Source organism: Corvus brachyrhynchos, unplaced genomic scaffold, assembly GCF_000691975.1.
Source record: "Corvus brachyrhynchos isolate BGI_N302 unplaced genomic scaffold, ASM69197v1 scaffold100, whole genome shotgun sequence".
Lineage (NCBI taxonomy): Eukaryota > Metazoa > Chordata > Aves > Passeriformes > Corvidae > Corvus > Corvus brachyrhynchos.
The window spans coordinates 2,342,259-2,360,445 of NW_008236230.1; the positions used below are offsets into that span (position 1 = coordinate 2,342,259).

Below are 18,187 nucleotides of genomic sequence, written 5' to 3' on the forward strand. Positions count from 1 at the left end.
CAGGTTTCCTTACTTGTTTTCCACATTGCAAGGAATGATAATTAAAGAGGTAAGATGCTGTTTTCTTCCCAAAGGATGCAGTACACACTCACGTACATACACACAGTGAGCATAAAATATACAGCATGTCCCAAAGAAAGCATATAGAATCTAGATACAAAATACACAGTATCAAGAGTCATATCATAAAATAACATTCAGAGATTGCCACAAAGAACTACCTATATAGATACATAAGCCTGGCAGTGATGCTCATTTTTGAAGTTAAAATACATTTTCCTTGATGTATCATTTGCCAGTCTAATGTCTTTGAAAAATGAGGTATCTTAAATCTATGATAAGTATAGGTCTTGAAAACAGCATTTCATCCCTACCAATATTTTTCAGTAAGACATTAATTATATTACAAATATATCTTGTTATGTTAACTTAACTTGCAGACATAATTTAGGCAACAACTTTACTGTCAGAAAGCACTGAAGTAATTCAGAGACCTTTATCATAACAAAAAAAACCAAAATCAGCATTTAAACCAGAAAAACCTAGAATTCAGGAAATCAAATTAAAGATTTTCTGATAAAGATTTTAGATGCTCAAGTCAAGCATCCAAAAGAGTCCAGGCAAGCTCAAAAGTTACATATTGAACTTGAATTCTACTGTACAGCTGCCACAAAACAAAACTGGAATAAAACTTTAAACCAGAGAAGTGTTCAAGAACAAACTTTGAAAAACGGTATCTGTGTCATTTGGAAGGAAGTAAGATTTTATACAGAGCCTTCACTTTTTTCCCCCTAGATCATAACAACCTTCATTTCACATGCAACTCCATCATTTGCCCAGTTACTCCTGTGCAATAGTGCTTCTGGAGTTTAACAAAACAGAATGTAGCAGATAGTGACAAGTGAAAAAAATCTACATTTGAACTGTTAAAACGAATGTAGAAATTGAACAAAATAAACAAAAACTGAAAAAAAAGGGGATTCTGACATACTGACCTCTACATTCATCAAAAAGAAAGACCTACGTAGTCTTTTTTACACAGTTTATGAACTAAATTGAAGACTAAACCCAATAGCTGTGACATGGTTAAAAATAGCTGTATGGCTTTAGCACAGCAACTCATACTGCTCCACAGGAAGAATTATTCTCCTGGTCAAAATATTTGCCTTTTCAATGAGCTGAACTTTCAGGTCATCTGTTAACAATGTAGATTCTTTCCTGTCTAGAAGAACTTTATTGTCTCTCCTTTAACAAATAGCAGGGTATTGTTCCCAGCTGGTTGCTAATTCATACAATTAGCATGCAAAAATGTTTCTAAATGCTGTATGGAAGATATATGTGTTGCTCAGATGATCACATATTTTGATTTAATAAATCTCATATTTAGTTCCTCTGTATGTGTAAAATAAAATTTAAACTCACATTTATTATATCCTCTCATAACATCCCCAACCTTCCCTTTCCCCCTCTGTTTTCAGCCCTCCCATCAAAAACACGGGCACACATTACAACGGAGCACATGGTGCCTTTGATGCTGAAAACACTTTTCAGATCAGATTTTGTAGATGACCTGTGTAAGTAATGACCACTTAGTCAGCCTTCCTGCATAACAGATAATTTCACTCCAAAATTCCTGCATCAGGCCATCATATTGTGCTAGAACTAAAGGCATCTTTTTGGAAAAATTCACAGCTTTTTTTTTTCTGACATATACAGAACATCCTTAAAGAAGTTGTTCTGATAGATAACTGACTTCAATTTTAAATTCATTATATTTCTAGAAGAAATACACCTGAGTTCAGCTTTGAGCTCCTGCATTTTGTCATCCAAAGCCTACTGTACCTAAAAGACTACTTTGTCTGAAATCTTTGCCCGATATAAGTACTTACAGGCCATCAGTCACCTTTGCTAAATACTACACAGACTGAGCTTCTCCAGGCTCCTGCTGTACACCAGGGCTTGTTGACTTATTTGTTTTTAAGGTTTGTAATTGTCCTGGATGTATTTTTCTGAATCTGTGTAAGGTCATCTATGTTTTGGGGTTTTTTTCACTTTAAGCTCAAATAAGATGCCATTTTCTAACATCTCATTAGAAGCTACACAGCAAGGTAACAGCACCCCTAACTCCACCTGAGATCCCCAATACCCAAACTGAGAGACTGCAATGTGCATTTTAGCTACTGTATTTTATCACCAAACTAGTCCTTTCCAAAGCACAACTCTCCATTCTGCATGTATGATCCTACTGCCAAGACAGGTATCTTCAGCTATAGTAACGGATGTTCAAATGATCCCCATTAACTAAGTACAGACCATCCCTCACATTTACCAATCCATCCATTTTTGCACATATGCATTTTACCAGAGATTGCACTCTATTTTCCTCCAGATCATTATCCAAATCCTCAAAGCAATGGGCTGTGAAAAACTTCTATAAAATCCAACATGAATGTCCTTAATCTATTACTGCTTTATGATCTGTCATTCAACCAGTTTGAAATGCATTTGATATGGACCACATTGACTTAGCAAGGAGATAGTTTCAGAAAACCGAATACCATGCAGTACTGTATCAGGTGCTTTACAGACACTTACTGTACCTACATGAGTATCTTTGTCAATGAGAGCTTTCAGTCTCAGAATAAAGAAGTAAGTGCAGATCAGTTCCAATTGTCATGAACACCTGGGCAAGCAGTGACTCTGCTTTCTTTAATTTTCTGCTAAGCAGTTCTCATTTCAAGCTTTTACAGTTCTTTTTGCAATCAACATCAACCTGTCCAGTCTAGTATTTATGTTACATCCTGGCCTATCCTATCTAATTTACACTTCTAAACAATTAACACAAAACAAAATACAAAGCACAATACCTTAGATATCTTCAGTTGGTTGGGGTTTCTGTTTGTTTGTTTTAAATCCTGTCTCCTGTAGACTAAATAACAACTTAAATTTGTTTCCTTCTATCAGAATAAAGAAATATTTATTTGTAAGTCACTGTAAATTGTGAACAAAACATCCAGATTTCGGCCAGAGAACAACCACAGTCTGACTCACAGCATGTTTTTAAAGAATCATAGAATAATATTTTTTTTCAGTATTTCTGTCTCTTCTCAACTATTCATGTTCCTATTTAGTAGATGCATGTTGTTACTGGCATTTTTTTGCTCTCAATAGATAAGAGAATTTTCATATTGTTCTTAACCCCATGGATAGAAGGTTTATGATTAATGTCTATATAATCTACTATGACTGGTCTTTTTGTTGTGACAGCTAATAGCCACCTCTGTGCATGGTATTTTCTCTTAACCTTCATACACTTGAATATTCACCTCTGCCTTATTATACTATGACAGTTTCATACCTATCCCTAATGACTTTTCATTGTAGGAATTACAAAACACCTGAGTAACTTTTATTTGAAAGTAATATAACTTTGAGACAAAACTGCATTTTTTATATTTTCAATAAAAACTGTCTTACATTATTTTTAGGAAACCATCCTTTCAGAAATAGTGATTATGTATTATTCGCAAAGCCAGTATTGGTAGAACATTGAAACACGCAATGATAACCATTAGTGCTGATTGTTTTCATGGAAGTGATCTTATATATCATTTCACTTTTGTCAGAAGAGTAAAACTGAAGAGAACAGAATTGCTTTTTCTCAGAAAAATATGACTAATTACCTACACATATTAGCAATTCCAAGAAAATGTTAATAATCATCAGCTAATGTAATCACTCTGAAATAACAGTGCATGGTTTCTTTGCATGTAGACATTTAAAGAAAGATTACTCTGTCACATAAATCTAAGGAAAATGTGCCTTACTTCTAAAAAAAGAAAATGTAGACCTTACACAACTTTCTGAGGCAACTTTCTATCCTTAAGTGTGTATTTTATTTATTTACTTTTATCTTGTGAAAAATCAAAACCAGAATGTTTTATTCCTTGTCTTCTGTGTGTAATGAACTCAGTGTCTAGGCCGAGTTGCCTGTTAAAACAATGTCAGAACTGAGGAAGAGTGGAAGGGGCAATAATAATGGACAATTTCATAATTTGATTCTGCTCTTACTAAAGTGTGGCACTCAAAAATTGGCACAGTGTAAGTGTATTTGACTTAGTAATTTTCACATAAGTAGTCCAAAGTGTTCGTTGATTGTTTTTGGGTTTGTTTTAAATACTTTGTTGGCAAGTAAATAAATTTTAATATATTGGACTGAGTTTCTAGACAATGATCAACAGGGGATTTTTTTGCTGACTGTAATCTTGTTTTCTACTTTTAAATTATTTATTTAATAATTTGTTGGTTTGGGTTTTTTTAACTAAATGAAGGACCAACGTCAATGGCAGGAAATATCATTAAATTGTACTGGTTTAGAAGCTAAGTATAGCTTTAAAACTTATTGCTACATGCACCTGTTAAAACAATGAGTCATCTGAAAGTACATTAAGGCAATTTTAATTTTTGTGTGCTACACCCCTGGATAACCAATATTTTAAGCTATTTTATGTTTTCAAACTGCATACAAATGCAGATTTGTAGTAAGTATATTAAATATTTTAAATAAAATTGTCTTTAAAATGCTGAATACATAGTCTAGTATTTTATAATATTTACCATACAGAAACAATAAATTTCTTAATTACTAGCTATACCTAAATAATTGACAGAATATTTTTACTTAATATAAGCAAAATAAGGGGCTTACACACACAAAGAACTGAGAACATTGGATTTGGGGCACTTAAAGCACTCAGCTGCTTTCTAAAGTCTCACTCAATTACTATCTCTATGTTCCCAAACACTTCCATAACACAGCACTAGCCTTATAGTCTTTAGTATTAATAGATATTTTTCTTTCCTAACCATTTTTTATTTATATATTGGACTTAGAGAGCAACACAGTTTACTTTCCTTATCAGTTTTCCCACCTTCACGTAAACACACTCAAAACGAAAATAATTTGCTCCTGCTCATGAAACTGAAACCAAAAGTAATTAAAGCCTAAGTTTTTCAACCCAAAAGATATTGACAGCACTTACACTCTGAACTTTAATTCCATTGGAGAGGCTATAAATAATCTTTATGAATATCAACATTTTAAATGAAATGCAGCTTAAAGCAAGCTCAGCTACAAGGAGACATCCTGTCTCATCCCACTCCCTGCCCACTGCCCTCTCAGTGAATTACCAGAAAACTTAGAAATAAATGATACTTTTTAACTATGCTTGTATGTCACCTGCATCTTCAAACTGGGTTTGCACAACAGCCTCAGAGAATGTAACAGTATAGCCAAGGTGGAGAAGGAAAACACAACCTTACTCTGCGGCACCATTTTCATCACTTGCATGGCACACTAAAGGCAGTAATTTTCAGCAAGCTTTGCAACTGCTATGGTGAAAGTAAAATTCAGGGAATTGTAAAAGTTTTGCAACACTGAGAAGAAACTGGAATCCCAAATTCTTGCAAGCACGCGTTTGCCATTGTCACAAAAAAAGGAAGTGTAACCAGCCACTAAAACATCCAGCACAGCGTCTTCTGCTCTGACTGTGCTCGCCCACCAGCCACGGCAGCCCCCTTCCCCCAGGAGCGCTGCATGGGCTGCGTGACCTCAAGGTGGAGTCTGGGGACACAGGCTCTGAGTCAGCTCAAGCCAAGGGCAAGAAGCTGTGCATTGCACTGCAAGTCTGTCCAGCGAGTTGATCCAGCTGAAAATTAAGCTTGCAGTTTGACAGATTGTCTCTGGTTTTTTTTTAAACAGAGCCAAGTCATTGCTGCAACCATCCCTCCACATCTAACCCATTTTCTCCTCTCTCTCTTCAAACATGCCATATATTCCAGTTTCTTCCCTTGAAGTGGCACCTCTTGGATTTCAACCTTGACCAGTCAATAAACTGCTAGAAAACTATTTCTATAAAAGCAGTGGGCAACCTTCAGCTAGGCAAGCTTCCTTAATGAGCATTCACCTCACCTAGCGACAGAAATCGGCATGGGTGCAAAGGAAGAAGGAAGAATGAGTGGTTTCCTGGAGAAGACAGTGGTGGAAAGCAAGGCTTGTGGCACTTAAATTTGTTTAAGCTGTAGAGAAGAGAGCCCTAGTACTCACAGTTGAAAGTGGACAAGGAATAGACAGTTTCCTACATGATAAATATCATGCCCTTCCAAGAAACATTAAGGGAAAAACCAACACAAACACTGTCAGGACACACAAAGTTTTCCCCCTGGTCTCAAGGCTTGCTCATTGAGGCTGGTTTTTTGTGGTCATAACTCAGAGGCTCAACAACTCCAATAACCTTCCACACCTGCTTTGTCATCCTGGCAAATACATGTATGGCCACGCACAGAAACAGGCTGAGGAACTGCTTCAATCAAACATTTCTGAACCAGAGTTTTTTGTTTGGTTGTTTTTAATTATGCCAGATCGATTTTCCAAACCTCTTAAAACATGGCCAAGCTACTGTTGTGGCTCAAACAGAAGGAACAGCTGAGTGACTACTGAAGTCAATCATAAAGCATAGACACCCAAACATCTTCCGAGATTTAATGTAAAAGGAAGTAAAATTAAAAATTAAAATTAAAACCCAATTATTTTAAAACATAACTTGATCAGTTATTGTCACTCAGATAACAAACCTTAGCTTACCCCATAGTAGCTCAGTGCTATGCCTAAACCCTTTATGCTTCAACAGTACAATCCCTTAGCAACATTCACCTACTAACACAGTTTACAGCCCCTAGGGAAGGCCTATAATGAATGAAAAGTTGGGTATTATCCTGCATTAGGATCAGAAGACTGTAGAAAAAGGAAACAAAATCTTACTGCTTAGGAGGCCACATCTAAGTATATTTAACTTAACTGACTAAATTAACCCAATTAGCCTTTCTATATTTTTTTGCAGAGGAAGGGGATGAAGTCTATGACCTTTTAGAGAAATGTCACTTACATGGTCTAAAGGGTCTTCTGGCCTAAAGTCCTCACTGACTGCAGAGGATATCAAAGATAACACTGCATGCAAGTTGAATACCTCTCTGCAGCTAGCCCCACAAAAACCAAACCAAACACCAACATAAAAGGGGACAGGTCTGTCTGTAGCATGTACTTGCAGCATAGCTTCTCTTTATCAGACCAAATTAGCCAGCTCTACTTTATTCTAAGATGTTCTGACAATATTTACGTGGGGGGAAAAAAGAAAAAAAAGAAAAAGGCTTTATTCTGCTTGTGCTTTGGCTCAGGGAGTCAAACTTTGTCAGGGAGATGAGCAAATGATTAGCAATCATCTCTGAAATACCCAGTCTGAGTGATATGCTCAATGCTAGACTGTGACAGAGAAAAGAGAGAACTACATTTTTTGAGACAGCACTCAGGTGTCGTAATGATGAGAGCCTCCATTTGTACTCAACAACGCCTGCCTACCCATCTTTCTACAAAAGATAAAGCAGTTTTAATGCATAGGCCTTTCACTATATAACCAAGTTCCATTCTTGCAGAAAAATAAAAAACATCCTTATTTTACAATCAATAGACAACTAATTCTGCACTGAAAGTGCCCTTTTCTGAACAAGTTGGATGGAAAAAGAATTTTCTGGTGATTTGACTGAAAATGAGAGAGGCAAGTATTGAGAAGACATTGGGAAGGTAGAACTCAAATATTGGACAAAAAGGACAAATGAATAGAAAGGGAGCATTCATTTAGTGAAAAGCACAAGATAAAATTCCACTGGTTCTACAGTCAAGCAAAAACTTCTTCTTCCCCTTCTCATAATTTACTGTCTCAGTATACTTTAAGTCTTTATTTAGCATATAGAGATATAAAATCCCTTTCTCCAAATTAATCACTTTTAGTCACACACTTTTAGTTCAAGTTTCATAAATATAAACAAGTGCACATAAGAAAAAATAAAGAGCAAAATAAAGCATTATTTTACTAATAGGAATAATAAACCCATATATAGAGATATATAGGCTAGAATGATGACTCTCATTAATTCCCATTAGTTTTGCTTGACAGTAAAAATGCCATATAAAGAAATTACTTTGTGTGCATGCAAGGAATCTCTTTTGTTACATTTCTTAGCTTTGATTATACATACATTTATATATATATATATACACATATATAGAGGTTCAGGTGTAAAGGATTGAATTTTTCAGAAAATAGCTTTAAAACTAGTTTGTAATTACTTGAGTAAGGACCTTAGTGTTGGGTAATTCAATTAATACTGAATATATTCAAATAACACCAATAAAGAACTTCACGTTTTACAGACCAATACCAGCATTATGTTTTAGTAAGATCTTCACTTGTACTGAAAAAATATATCTCACATTCTTTAAGTATAACTTAACTGATAGCTGTCCATCATTGCTTTCTTTTCATACGTAACCAAAGGTATGAAGAACAGAGCATAGCAAGTGATTTTATTTGGATAAAAGTAGGAAAATAATATGGGTATAGATATAAATGAATAACAGTAAAGTTTCATCTGTCACTATGAGTGGCTCAAAACCTAACATTCATGGGGACAGAAACCATACCACATCCCAGGGCTCATTCTATCTCCCCAATAAATCCATGTTTTGTGGCATGCATAGATAACCCCCAAAACACCATCTTATTCAATACACTTGTTCTGCATCACACCAGTTTCAGAGCAAAACTGAACTTAAAATCTAAATCGATCCTTGTAAAGAACTGGTTTTAAAGATAAGGTGTTTTAATGATTTTCCTCAATAAGCATTTAAAATAAAAATCCAATAAAAGACAGGCAACCATGTTATTGAATCTATTGATACGAAAGTAGAGAAGCATGGTACAGTTTGCATACAACTGTGACGTGTATCCTGCTGATGGAAAAATGAACGAGATCCCATCTTTGTATGGTTTTAAAGTTTTGTTAAGTAGTAATCCTTTATATCCATTTGGTTTCTGTAGTCATGGACATAAGCTGTCAAATCAACAACGGCTTGATGCAGCAGCTTCCATGTTTTAACAGTCCTACAATGTTACATGTCAAGGAAGCATCCTCAAAAACAGTGATTTCCATCTTCTCATTCAGAAGTTAATATTTTATTCTTGGGTGGTTTAAATAAATAAGCACAAACCTCAAGAGAGCTGATTAGTACAATGTGGGAGAGAGAAAAAACAAATCAATTAAGGAGCTGCCCTGATAGAAGAGAGATGCCTCTAACACAAGTGAAACAGAACCTGAAACACTGATGGATCTTTTGAAACAGGAAGCTAACTTATTTGCCTTCAGCATCTGGAAAAAAATTCTTTGTTGTTATCGATCATCATTCCTTGATGACCAGGGTAAAAATATAGCTCATTCCAATGTTAATTCTCTGGAAGCCAATGCCTTCAAAAGTCATGATGATAAACTTGTCCTAGACTTCCATATTATAGTGTCTTACAAAAGTTTTTTTCAGATTAAAACCAAATAGAGATCAAGCGTTCTTTTTTCTCCCACTCAACAAGAACATTTTTGTACAATCAAATCAAAACCTGAAGTACACAACACTAAGCACATGAACCAGACGAAGAAAAGAACAAATTTCAAAGCTGGGCTGTAACCTTTTCTACATATATTACAAAAAACCTCATGTGCACCGACAGCTTAAATTCTATCTTTGAAACTTCTGACTTTGCTATATCACAAGTGAAAATTGATTGACTGCTCTAAAACTGCACTCCATTAAATCATCCGTTACACTTGGGAATGCTTGGACATCTAGTTAGTTACTCCTTCAGCTGCAAAGGAGGGTGGCAAGCTGGGGTCGAAGCATCATTTTCAGGAAACAATAGAAATTGTTTTGCTGGAAATGCTCACTCAACTGACAAGTTGCTTTGAATATACCTATTTAGAATAACTATATTTACAAACTAATTCCACAGAAAAATACACTACGAACAAAAGCTCAAGATTTGCAGTCTGATGTAAACATCATTGCTTTGTTCTTAGAAAGCACTGCTAAACCCAAGATCAAGTCTGGTCCTTATCTGTGACCTAAACAAGTGAGAAAAAATGTGCTAGGCCTTGAAAACATGAGTGGCCACCTAGGAGTTACGGTATAAATTAACTATATGGCAAAAAGGCTGGAGAGGAGAAAAAAACATGTTTTTTTCCTGTTTTCCGAAAAGTTTTCCATCAATCTTCCTAATTTTATATATTATACTTCAGTACAATCTATTATGATTTATACTTACAAAACAGTAGTAATATCAAATAATGAGATTAATTCCTAGAGCTACTATTACAAGTGCTATTATAATTTGTTTTATTTTGTGGGCACATTCCTCTCTCCAAATTTTCTAGGCAGAGTGTACTCACACAAAGCTGCCAGCTAGACCTTATTTTGGGATACAGTCCTTAAGCACATCAAGTCTGTACTGAAGGCTCTGTAGGTATCTAGAGCACACTGCTGATGGCTTGAGGTTTTACACAGCTACTGTTTGTTTTGCTTGATCACATTCACTAATAATCTCTTCTTGAAAAATCTGAGTTCAAGTTAATACAGAATTCAGCAGCACCAATGTATGTGTGGCCTGCAGCCACAACCCCCTGGCAGATGTGCACAGGTAATGAACGTGGGCTCTGAACATATGGGCAGCTCAGGTCATGCTGCTGGTATTTTATAACCAAGGCTGAAATCTGCCTTGTCCCAACAAAGCCAGCCATGAAAGCTCCCAGTGACTATTGCTGTGCCACATTTCCCATCTTTTTTGCTCTACAGTAAGACATTATGGACCTGTGACAGGAATCAGGGTGCTGAACTGGATGGATCTTTTGTGTCAGTACATAGACTCTTACATTCCCACTATTTCTTACAGACACAATCCCAGGTCTGTTGGTTTTCACCCTGTAAGTGGTGTCGCCACTAAAGTAAAATGGAATTGTCACACTGTGCTAGCAAGAGCTATGTTTTATACATACATAGAACTGGAGAAAATCAGGTGCTGAAATCAAAACACAACCAATGACCATGATTTAGCAACTAGCCAAACTATACTCCAGCCAACTCTCACAAATTTACTTTGAATTGTTTTGTACCCTTTATATGTCTAGTTATTGGTAACAAAAATGTTATTGATATCCTGATGATGCTTCACTGAAGAACTGCATTTAATGGAAAGAACTTCATAAATTACAGACTTCTGAATATCCATTGAATACAACATTCAACACATCATAGTCTTGAAGGTATTTTGGAGTTGATATACATCCATTTCAACACACTTAAGAATGTACCTCAATGGTTCCCCTACATACCTATTTACAAAATGTACATCTAACTTTTTTCTGTGATAAATACATCACAATATACTTCCCACAGCTTGCTTTAAACTGCGGCATCTCCAAAGTAAAGCCAAATTTTTTTCTTATTCCCTAAACCAAGCAAATTTTCATAATTCAGTATTTTACAGGAAGTGGAGATGCTTAGAGAAGTATTTAAATGTCTCCGCAAAATGAAAATCACAAAGTCGCTTAAACAAAAAACCAAACCAAACAAAAAAGAAAAAAAAAAAAAAAGAAAGAAAAGAAAATTTAAAAAAATATGTATCTCCTTCCTTCCCTTTCAATCCAGGATTTAAAAAAAACCCCTGAGTTTTGATTTTTCATGTGCTACTATGACAATCAGCAAAGAATAAGCATTAACACTTAATTTCCTTAAAAGGCGTATACTTTCAGAAACTGTGGGGGCAGAAGAGTTAGAGAGGCACAACTACAAATGTGATTAGGCCACTTGAAATACATACCTTATCTTTCCCCACAAAAGAAATGAAACAAACCCTCAGACTTAACATGGCCAAGAAGAAAGATTTGATCAGAGCTTTACTAATTTATTGTATGTACTGTGATTATAAAATGTGAAGCCTCACTGAAGAATCACAACAAAACTGAGTTACAGTAGTTTCATTATTCAATACTAATTTATATTATTCAACTAATTTACAGTTAAAAGATACTTAGAAAATAGTTTCTTTATTTTGCAATTAATGCTACCAAAGTGACTTTAAAGTAATTTAAAAATGTAAAGCTATGATTAAAAAATGTTTTTTAATCCATATCCATTCTATGTATTCATACATATTAATAGATGCCTTGAAAAATATCTGCCACAGGTCGCCATTAAGGGTCACATGTAAATCTTCTGAGGATGTTTATGAAAACAGTAAATATTTTTGCCTTTATAGTGCACTGAGCCGGTAACATGCCAGTTTTCTTTTCCTCTAAGTAATACAGAGAGAAGTTCAAAGAAATAATTTCAAAGAGCACAAAATTCTTGTGTGTAAATATTAAAAGCTCGTCAGAAATTAGAAATATAAAAGCTCTTCTTAGAGAGATACTACAGTTCTGGAAAATACAATTGATAATATAAAATACCAAACTTTTAAGATATTTTCTGAAGTAATAACATACCGTTAGAGAAACCACATGGTATGTTTAATATGTGACTTATAAGTATTTTATTCTAAGATTAAAAAATAATCAACTCTGTATTTATTGACCCATAATATCTATCGCATGGCATCCAGCCATTCAAAACCTCAAAGGCACAGATGAGAACCAGGAGAGACTTGTGCATGCCTTTTTATCCTGCAAATACAGTTTGTGGAGCTAATACTTCCAACAGATAAACAAAAACAATTCACTGCCCAGTAACAGCAGATTTGGAATTTATTACAGAAGAATAAGAGTGGCATTATAGGGCTGCTTATCTGTTATATCCAACAGATCTGCACATCCAGTTATCACATATTCTGGTTGAATAAGATGAAAGCAAAACTGTTAGTAACTTGGTTTTTTCTACTGCTTTGGCACAGATCAGAAATGCTGCGGCAGTCAGGAAGAAATGGAGCTGCACCTACTGAGAGGTCTAAAAGGGACACAGCATCACTGATGCTGTTCCAGCTACGCCAACCTTCCTGAAGAACAAGGGGCTGTGGCATGTCTCATTAAGTTCTTTGTGTCCGATAATTTATCCTCATTCAAGAGGTACTGAACATCAGCATAGTGGAAGCAACCTTCTGTGATAGTACAGTCTTGCAAGTTGGAAGTAATTGTTCTGTAACTCTAAATGTGACTGGCACCACAGCAGTAAACCTCTGATTGACCAAAAACTCAAGAAATTAAATCACAGTGAAAGACAGACTGTGAAGGTCAAGAATTATCAGAGCCTCACTTGCTTTATGGATAAGGCATCTCTCCCCCTTTCCCACTTTCTCTTCCTTCCATCTTTTTTTGCTGTGATGGACATAAGCAACTCAAAATAAGTTATACAGAAAAAATAAAAACTATTTTTTTACTATATTGATTTTGTATGTGTACATACAAAAGAGTTTTAGCATAAAACCTGCTAAGACTTCTCCTTCTCTGCAAACCATTTGCGTTGTACATGGGACACAGACAGAGGCTCATTGCTTTGCTTGCATGTGTTTGAGCTCACCCTGGGAGCAGCCCCCAGCCTTGCCAAGCCAGAGGCACTGCAGAGGGCAGGGCACACTGGAGTAAACCACAGGGCCAGCTCAGGCACTTCCCCTGCAGCAGCACCAGAAGACGGGGCACTAGTCCTCAATTTTGTCCAGAGTTCTGGGGCTAACTCAAGCTGGTGAAAAGCAGCTTGGCAAGGGTCATGGAAAAGTCAAGTTTCTTGCACTAAATGTGATGGCTCCATTCCTGCAGTGCTCTTGTATTCGTGCTCTGGTTTAGAGAAGCAAAAGTCACCCATGGAAGATGAACAGCTAATCCTCAACTCTATTTTAAGTCAGATGTGTAGTTCCTAAGGGGTGGAAACAACACAAACACATCTGATGTAAATTCCTAGTCTTAGTTGGGTAGGGTCAGTCAAGTAAATCTGTCTTCTACCTCTCCTGAAACAAGCAGTAACATTTCCACCAGTTGTCAATATAAAATCATAAAAAGTCAGGCATTACACCTCAATGACTATAAGACCCTTCTTATGAACACGATCTTTAACCAAGGTCTTGGGATTCAGCACATCAGAAACAAGCAGCAGAAGACAGACCCCAAAACAATCTGGACTTCCTGCAAGACAGGTTGAATGAAAACAACTCATTTCAATGAGGAAAAAATTGGCTATTGCCTGAACAGCCAATTCTAATTTGTTGTTAATAATAATTTTTCATCAAATAGCCATAAGAAATTACAACAAACTCCAAGCTGCACACTGCAGGTAATGGATTTACTCTTTCAGTTAACTTAAGCAAAACAAATGTTTAAACTTTCCAGTAGATGGACACAAAACATGATGAAGATTCAATCACTGCAGTGTTACCAGGGCTGTGAGAGAAACTTTAAGTGGGTAACTCCTATGCAGTATCAAATTTTCGACAAAATGACAGCATTCCTCCATCAGTTTTGTACACTCTGTCATTTAAATACTAGCACAGTAGATGAAGAACTTCCCACAGGACCACTTTTTCTGAATTGTGGCCACTACTGTATATACAACGTTTAAATTTTAGGTGATTAAACCTGACACATAGCTTAATGCAAGGCCATAGAACTTCAGCCAGTTGCTCCTGAAATTTGTTTCAGTTTGTAATTTCACCATATCTGTATAATTTAATGTCAAAGGCTTTAGTACTAAAAATAAAACCAAAAGTACTGAATCATCATTGGAAGTGGAGTATCACCTTGAGAGTACTAGACTAGACACCAGTATGAAAAAACACATGCTTTTTGCAAGGCACTGGAAGAATTAAAAAAAAAAAAAGGTATTTTCCATTCTATAAAACATACAAAAGTGTATAATTTTGAAGTACAGGACTTTTAATACGTTAAACTACAATATTTTAATGGAAATTGGTTAAGACACCTTACAACACTAGGTTTAGGAGCAACATCAAGTTGAAAGACATAGTGAAGAAAAGGCATCAAGGCATAGGTGCACTAGCAAAGTTCACACAAACGGTTTTGCATACTTATTAGTAAAACCCAGTAAAAATGTTTTGATATGAGTCGCAATCGTGGCCCAAGCCTAGCCAGAGTTACACAAACGGATCCAGTGGGCCATGCACACTATCAGTGGTACCAGTAGTTCCCTGAGGAGAGACAGAAACACTCAGTAGCGTTTGACTAGATACAATGTCCGACAGCAGAGAACTTCAATACATTTCCACCTCACCTAATACAAAACCAAGTTATTAAATGTTATGGGAAAGACTCTTCCACACTCAGCACAGATTAGAAGCTGTCTACTGACCGCCACTTGGTACATCTGACCTGCTGGCTAGCACACAGTTGTCCCAGGGAGCACTTGTATGGAAACATTTCCACATGTCATCAAACAAACTTGTCATGCCAACCACAACTCAGGATGACTTCAATCCCAAACATCACTGCAAGAGTTTGCCAAAGGAGGTCAAGGGATTTGACTGCAGAGAGAGCAAACAGAGTCTGCTTCTGAAAGAACCTTGGAAATAAGGTGGATACCCTCCTTCTAATTACTTTGAAGATGATGAGAACAAGTAACAATGTTTCAATTGGCGGGAAACAGGTCAGTAAACCAAAGGAAAGCTGTCACACTGAAAAAGAAGGTACCCTTACCGTTTGCCCCAAGGCTGTATAAAGGATTTTTCAAAAACCACACTAACAAATCGCAGCAGGCACATACAAAGAGAGGTGTCATAAGATGTCAACACCTACTGAAACAAACTTGGGGGAAAAAAACCCACGATGGCACCTTTTCCTATGTTTTTCTTTACCTGTCTTGTTCACTAGTTTCTCTACGTCTGTCCACCGCACTAACAAACATGCTGTCCCTTGAAGAATCAAACTTGCAAAGAGAAAAACTATGTTATTTGCCTCATCCACAGAGGCTGGCAACATTACTGATCATTTCATTTTCCATCTAGAAAAAAAGAGTCTCTTCAATGTTTTTCAATAAAAGTTTCTACCCCAGTTAAAAAAAAAAAAAAAAAAAAGACAAAAAAAGAGCAGGTAGTCATCGCCACAACCTCTAAAATGCATGGGAACAAATGACATTGAGGATACACACCCAGTCCAACAGCCACACTGCCAGTCCATTAGTACATTTCAGGGTCTTGATCTTTGAACTCCAAATCACTGGCCTACAGAGATCAGCTCCTTCTCTTCAGGGATGACATCCAGAATAAAAATAATCCCACAGACAAGTGAATTCATTAAGTTGTTGTTTTGTTGTTTTTTTTTTTAAGAAAAATGAACTTACCTTCATTTTTTTGTAAAATGATTTTTCATTTGTATTTTGGAAGAACCATGACACATATCAGCAGAAATAGTTGGCATTCATACTTAGGCAAACAATTGCAAATAGATTACACAACTATTTTTTGATCAAGACACCAGATCAAGACCCAGAAGGAAAATGGAAGTATAAGAAATGGATTTCAAACACCAGATTCAAAGAATATTGTATTGCATGAGTTATAAAGAAGACAATGATGAAACAGAAGTAAATCCACAGTCAATAACATGGGCAGCTCACATAACAGTTTAAATTACTTAACACTTAACATTTCAGGTCAACTTGCAGCTATGTCCTTCCCAAATTAGTGCTTGCTATATTTAAATTATTTATGATTTTAGGATTTTTCAGACATGGCTAGAAAATTCATTATAAGACAAAACACATCAAAAATGAATAACAATTTAGAAAAGAGACAGCTTAACCACATGTGAGTCTAAAAGCATTAACAATTTTGGCATCTTAACTAAACTTTGCATTTGTACGATTAAAGTATATGTCTGATTTTCAAAATTTAGAAGTATCTCTTCAGGTGTTTTTCAAAAGTGGCTCTTGCACAATGGTCATCATGTGCCACCTTCCTATAGGACGACTGTGCCCGACAGACTACTGAGCCAACGAGTCAACATTTTGAACACAATTTAAGACAGCCAAGAAGAGTCATGCACGATGGTCATTCTTAGCCTCAGTCCAATGGCCAGCAAACAGAATTTTCCTGGTCATTTCTTTGCACCCATCAAAACTGATATCTCATTGTCCATCTTTGATCAAACACAGCAATACACGAAGAGCAAGTATTGGCCACAGCACAGTCTACAGGCCCAACTCCACAAACCCAACAGAACTTTTTCCAAAGCCAAAGCAAGTTTTTGGCAATCCCTTGAGACGCAGAGTGGTTCCTAAATTTCTCTCCTACTTCCAGGGATGATCCCTTCAAGATTGACTTAAGCCACATTATGAGGATGGGGAAACTTGCCAAAGCAATTAATCATGATTTATCTGGCTTGGGAATACAGGCCTTCGGTCTTCTTTCTGGTCTATCAGTTCAGCACCTCTGCTTGACAGTCAACTTGCTTAAAATACAAGCCCACCTGGGGCACCTTCCACTGACTTCTACAGGATCTGTTCACCCGTGGCATCACAGACATAACTCCATTAATGAGAGATACACGTGCAGTAAGACATCTTCTGTCAAGTCTCCTGAAGGCTATCTGCCTCCCTTTAACCCTAAGAGTTCCAGCCTCTGGATATATTTTTTTTATATAGATCACTGCCTCGATGCATATTAACTATGAGATAAGAGCATTTTTGGTATTGGGAGGCCACTTCTCTACCCAAAAGGCAAGAACAGCTCCAAAACAACAACGGCTTTTCACTCCCAGGGATGACTTCTTGTAAAATAAAAATAAGGAAGTTCAATCCAAGAGAACCATGATGCTTTTCAGTAAAGGGCAAGGATGTGAAATTGTCACACATAAGATAGGAAATTCAAAGTTCGGCTGTCACCTTGTTCCTTCTTCACCCCAAGACCTCTCTCTCCCGTCAGCACACGCTTTGACCACCTCCCGAGTGACGAGTGAAGGATGGCGTGTCAGAGCCTTAACTTTCAATCTTTTTGGCTTCCCTCGCAACCTCAACCCTATCGCTGGAGCACGAAGAGCCGAGGAGTTTAAATTTTAATATTTTGCATCGTCGCAGCTTGCTGCACTGCCAAGGCACACGATGGTGGCACGGGACTTTGGCATGGACACAAATCCAAGAGGAAAGGCTCTCTGCTGCTCGCCCCATCCAGCACCCCCCTTCTCCTCCTGGAGTCAAAGTATTGTGTGAACGTGGGGAAAGGACTGGGGGGGAGCGCAGGCCACGGTAACACTTTGCCGTCTCCTCCGATCAGTCACATTTCCGTCCTCCTCCAGCACAACTGGGGAGGGAAGGGGG

General features: G+C 36.8%; 1 protein-coding gene across 1 annotated transcript in view; it reads right to left on the minus strand.

Annotated features, from left to right (window-relative positions):
• LOC108449783 (chromodomain Y-like protein) overlaps window positions 1-18,187 on the minus strand; it is a 48,904-nt gene that overhangs the window by 30,295 nt on the left and 422 nt on the right. The window lies entirely within an intron of this gene.